This window comes from Colossoma macropomum, unplaced genomic scaffold (assembly GCF_904425465.1).
Source record: "Colossoma macropomum unplaced genomic scaffold, Colossoma_macropomum, whole genome shotgun sequence".
Lineage (NCBI taxonomy): Eukaryota > Metazoa > Chordata > Actinopteri > Characiformes > Serrasalmidae > Colossoma > Colossoma macropomum.
Window position 1 is genome coordinate 19,751,684 of NW_023494801.1, and position 6,000 is coordinate 19,757,683.

A 6,000-nucleotide genomic window follows, 5' to 3' on the forward strand; every position below is an offset into this window, starting at 1 on the left:
TGTTTTGGTAGTGACAGTTCTTAATGTTACACACTGATTTTCAGATTTTGGGACACATCTAACTTCTCACCATGTAGACGTGAGGCACAGGGATGCAGTCTCACTTCCTGCTCTAAAATGTAGGGGTGTGGCTAAAATAAGGCTCCACCAGCCAACTAAAACTCTTTGTCTTTCTTTAATGGCATGAAAACATGAGACAACATGTTTTGAAAAATAAGTTTTTGAATAAATCTTTAACCTCAAAAAGATCTTTTAAAAAGACCACATAAAAAATACTAATTGTATTTTTTTAAATATGTTTTTTACTGTGGGACCTCAGTAGAATGGTCCATAATGGTCTTGCACAGTGTAGAAGTCTTAGGGATCTGAGAAAGTAATATGTAAAGCCATTTATTTGGGCAGAAAACACTTATTTCTTAAAAACACTAACAGAATCAATATAAATAAACAAGCAATACATTGTGATTTGATATGTCACTGTGTTACTTTAACTATTTTTTACTTTAACTATTGTACAGTTATCATACAATACCTGCTTCACTATTTCTTTAAAGTAAATTAGGTGCTGCTGATGGAATTTAACAAATCCATTTAGCGGCTGGACTTCACAGAGAAGTCAAAAACCAAACCGGTGTTCCTCTAACTGTGTTAATCTAATCAAGATCTTGATAACTATAACTATACTATAAAACTATAAAATAGCATTGTGATGATTGATTGGGGAAAAGGAGGGCGATCCTACCCGCTCAGAGAGAGCAAAGTTACTTATGCTCTCTTGGACTCTCAGACACGGATGGCTGCTTTTTTCCCCTCATTGATCAGATTAAGGGAAAAGGCAGAAAGCACAGAGAGAAAGGACAGAGAGCTGAACATCAGGACGTAATGGATGGAGAAAAGATAGAATGAAAGGGAATATGAAAGAATACAGTGTTCTTTGCCATGTGCTAAAGTTTCTCTTTCAAAGGCACTTTGAAAAAATAATAAGTCCATTCAGTTCATGATTGTTTAGCCAAATGTGATAAAATGTTTTGTTGCTGTACACAGCATTTTACTGTACTATCATTGATTATCATCTTTAAGTGCTGTCAAGTTGATTCAGAGTTCTGGCACCCATATGTATAGTATTTCTTCCAGAATGTTCTGTCTACTGTTTGGCTCTTTCAGCTTCTTAATGGCTTGTTCGTAATTCCTCTGTTGGTCTCCGATCTTATTGTTGGCCGTCCTCTTCCTCTTTTACTTTCAACTGTTCCAAGCATAATTATTTTGGAATAAATACATCATAAAAATGGTACCCGTTAGTAGGGTGTAATAAATAAGTTTCCTATAAGCTTAAAGCAAAGTGTCATTTTTGAAAAAAGGGCAATTGAAAAACAGTTGTTTTTCAATGTTTTATAATGTATAATGTCCAAATAAAAACTAATTTTTAAAAATATATTTCAATGTTAAGGGCTAAAACTGTTACTACATTGGTTTCACTTTACATTTACATTTAACCGCATTTAGCAGATACTTTTATCCAGAGCGACTTACAAAAGTGCTTTGTTGTCCACTCAGAGAATGCATCCTAGCTAGTACAAATAGGTTCCAGGTTCCAAAGAGGTTCTAGGAGTACAAACTGCCCTTGAGCTCAGACACTGCCATAGTTTAGTGTTCACTTAAGTGCTTCACGAAGAGATGGGTCTCCAGTCACCATTTTATAGCAAGGAGGCAGCAAAGGAAGTTAGTTCCACCACCTAGATGCCAGAACATAGAAGAGTCCTGATGCTTATCTCCTACGAAGACAAGGTGGCCTGAAAGATGGTGGGTCAAACCAAGCTGTACTTGAAGCTTGTAGGGCTTGAGGTACGGATCGAGTTTTGACTATTTCCATTGGGTAGGAAGGGACTGGTCTGTTTTTGGCTTTGTAGGCAACCAGCAGGGTTTTAAATCTGATGCGGGTAGCAGGAAGCCAGGGAAGTGAACGCAGCAGTGGGGTGAAATGAGAGAACTTAGGAAGGTTGTAGGCAAGCCATGCTGCTGCATTTTTGATCATATGCAAGAACATGATGGCCCACATAGGAAGACCAGCCTGGAGCAAGCTTTGATAGTCAAGCCATGAGATGACACTGAGCCATGAGCCTGATACTGGAAAAGGCAGTTGACATGGCAGTGCAAATCTTGAATGCTTTTACAAAGAAGGAGCCAGCATTAAAGATCGGGGACAGTATTCTCTACAAGGAGGCCAAATACAAGCTGGAGAAAAGGGTTAAAGCAGCAAAGAAGAAATACTCATAAAAGCTGAAAAGCTAAAGATAGTCAGGAAGGGCCTTAAAGATTATCAACTACAAGGTGAGAAAGACTCCTCTTGAATGACCGCCAGCTTACCAACGACATGAATGAGTTCTACTGCAGGTTTGAATACACAAAAGACATTCTTCTCTCCCTTTCTCTCCCAGCCATCCACACTCCTCCCTCACCCTAGATCTCTCACCTCTGCCCACCCCCCCCACATCAATGAGCAGGATGTTAACTCTGTTCCCACATGCTTCAAAACATCCACCATCATTCCTGTCTCTGAAAAAACAAACATCACTGGACTAAATGACTACAGCCCAACCTGACCTCTGTAGTCATTAAGCTCTTTGAACACCTGGTTCAAGTCCACCTAAAAACCATTACCCTCTGCTGGATTCCCTGCAGCTTGCATACAGAACTAACAGGTCTGTCAATGACAACGACCTAACAGGTCTGTCAACTTGCCCCTGCATTTCATGCTCCAACCTCTCGACAGTCCTGGAACCTATGCTAGAGTTCTGTTTGTGGACTTTAGCTCAACATTCAACACATTAGTGCCAGAGCTGCTCCAGGTCAAACTGTCCCAGCTGTCTGTGCTGGATCCCATCTGCAAGTGAATCATGGATTTCCTGACAAACTGAAAAAAGCAGGTGCAGCTAGGAAAACACGTTGGGCCCCTGGATCCTCAGTATTTGAGTACTACAAGGTTGTGTGCTCTCACCCCTTCTCCTCAGTTTCTATACCAATCACTGTGTCTCTAAGGAACCAGCTGTGAAGATCCTGAAGTTTGCAGATGACACCACTGTAGTGGTCCTCATAGCCAACAGGGATGAGTCTGCCTACAGAAAAGTTGAGCAGCTGGTCTCATGGTACAGCACCAGCCACCTGCTCCAGGTGCAGGCTTTAGGTGCAGCCTTACCTCCCTACCCCCCCACCCGTCCCCCTCACTATCAATGGCTCCGTGGTATTCACTGTGGTGTCACTTAAGTTCCTGGGCACCACCATATCCAGGGATTTGAAGTGGGAGAGGAACACAGTCTCCATCGCCAAGAAAGCACAGCAAAGAATGTTCTTCCTGAGAGAAGAAGAAATTTAACCCTGCCACAGAGTACACAGCGATCACTGAGTTCATCCTCACAACAACCATAGCCAAACTCCAACGCATAATCAGGACAGCGAAGAGGATCAATAGATGTAGTCTGCCAACACTTTAGGACTTCTACAACAGCATGGTGGTGAAACGTGTCAGCACAATAACAGCTGACTCATCTCATCGTGGACATCAACTCTTCCAGCCACTTCCCTTTGGCAGAAGATTCAGGGATATCAAAGCCAGCACAACCAGATATGTTAACAACTTTTTCCACAGAGCTATAGCGCTCATCAACCACAGTGGACACTTAAACACTGAACCAACAAACTTCCCTTACAATATTACAGTATATATAACCAAGTCTGTGTATTATGTAATTAGGGCTCAATCAATTAGAATCAATACTTTTAATATATAAAATATCTAAAATGTCTACTTGGCCTGCATACGTACAGATATCCACACATCTCATATGTAGAGATATCCCATATCTCCTGAGCTCCTTTCACATTAGCTGTTTTTTATTATTATTCTTTATTCTATATTCTATTTATTGTATTTTATTGTGCTTGTCCCTTAGTTTAATACTTGTTAATAGTTTGTATGCTGTCTGGTCTGTTTAGTATGTTACATGTCATACATAGGTGCAATCACCAAGACAAATTCCTTGTATGTGTAACAAAGTAATTCCGAAGACACATTATCGTTACATTACAGGTGCAAATTGTCTCCTATATATTCCTTATATTGTTTAAAGTTGTAAAGCTTCAAAGTTTCAATGCTGTATGTAAAATTAATTTCAAAACAGTGTCACACTTAACCTCTCATTTCCTGTCTTCTAGGGGAGCCTTCGTTAATGATCAAAACTAGGCCTCTGGCTGCATCCTATCAGAGTAAAGTGAGAGAGTGCTGAAATTTTTGGGGGTTGTTTTGTTGAAGGGGTGGCACAATTAAATCAATCTGAGTTAACCAAGTCTGTGTATTATGTAATTAGGGCTCTGTAGAATCAATACTTTTAATACATAACATATCTAACATCAAATTGAACTCAGAATTAAACAAAGTATCAAACATGAAAATGTGTATATCTATACATGCCTATGAAAGGGAGTGTGTTATCGTGAAAAAACATCTTGCCTTCGGCTCGTGCCTGCAACCAAATCACAGCCGTAATGTTGTTCGTGATAACACACCTCGAGTGTTCCATTGCTTTTATACAACAGTTAAATAAATAAAGTAAGAAATAAATAAATTGGGCCATGAACGAGGCATTTCATATGTTTTAATGTTAGCAATTCCTTCCGCCAAATTATAGTTCCTTAACAAGAAGCTTGTTGCTACGTCAGAGTAACGAACTCCGCTCACTGGCTGCACAGCTAGCAGTTCGTTCTCCAGCTCCTTGTTTTGTTCCAGCCAGTCTGTAAAGCATTTTACAGCCCATTTTGTTTGGCGAATGGTATTCGGTTCATTTCTGGCTAATTCCAGGTTGTTTAGATGTTCTCCCTCACAGCTGCTGACTGAAAAGCTTGCTCATTGGTAATGACAGTTACCTTCATCTTGTTACCTTCAGTTGGTCATCTTCAGAGTCTGACTAAATCGGCTGTAGGTCGTGTTATCTTAAAAGTATCCATTTTCTGTTTGTGCACAAAGTAAGAAGTAAAAACGTTCAATTGGCTTGAGCGTCTCCTACAGCTGTCAAGTCGTTGCTTAGTAACGGCGTCTAAGTGAAGTGATACAGTGTTTGTGAAAAAACCCTTCTTAACCAATCAGCTTGTTGTTGTTATATATAAACAATGCATTTGACAAGAAAAACAAGTGTTTCTGAAACGAACACAGTCATTATTGTGATTGAAGCACTGGGATAGATATGGAAGGTCATTTTGACGAACATTGCATCTTATCAGACTAAATCAAGCACTTCCGAGAACAAGCAGGACTGAAAATACCTGTGTGGAGTGACTAGGCAGTTATGTGCCTCCTTCAAAACCTGCCTGGGCTGAACACTTCTGATTATCCCAATTTGAACAGGTCAGACTAACCTTATGTGAGCTGAATGGGCAGATATATATAATGACATCAAAAAAACAATTTAGTTTTTCTGTTTTTGCAGCTTAATTTTTACATATGAACTGCGTGAACTGGGAAGTAAATAGCACACTTGTTTACACACTCATTTTTACAAAATGGGAAGAAAATTCAGTTTTTCCTGATATGGGCCCTTTAATGGTACTGAACTCGGATATGCTCTGCTTTATGCAATATAGACATTTTTAATTTCTTAATTAAAAATATCATCCTTGGGAATTTTCAGTGCCAGGCACCAGCTGCGTAAGATTAGCAGCTTTTTCCTCAGTTTGAGGCTAAATGTAAGCATAATCCCAGAGGGACCCTGTAGGCCCTTCAGGCTTTTTCCCTCAGAGAAAACTGCTCGAAACACCTTAAACACTCTTCTTTATCTATTCCTGTAGATAAACCTGCCCAAGCTAAAGGCGTTTTTCACATTCTACTAAACCCACGGTCATATTCCAAAAGGAGAAAATCCAAGTTTGCTATTCCCTTCTAGCCGCTGTTCGAGGCTATACAAACAGGCGAGCTCATTGTGTTTGAGTCCTCCTCATTCCTGCGAGTGGAGG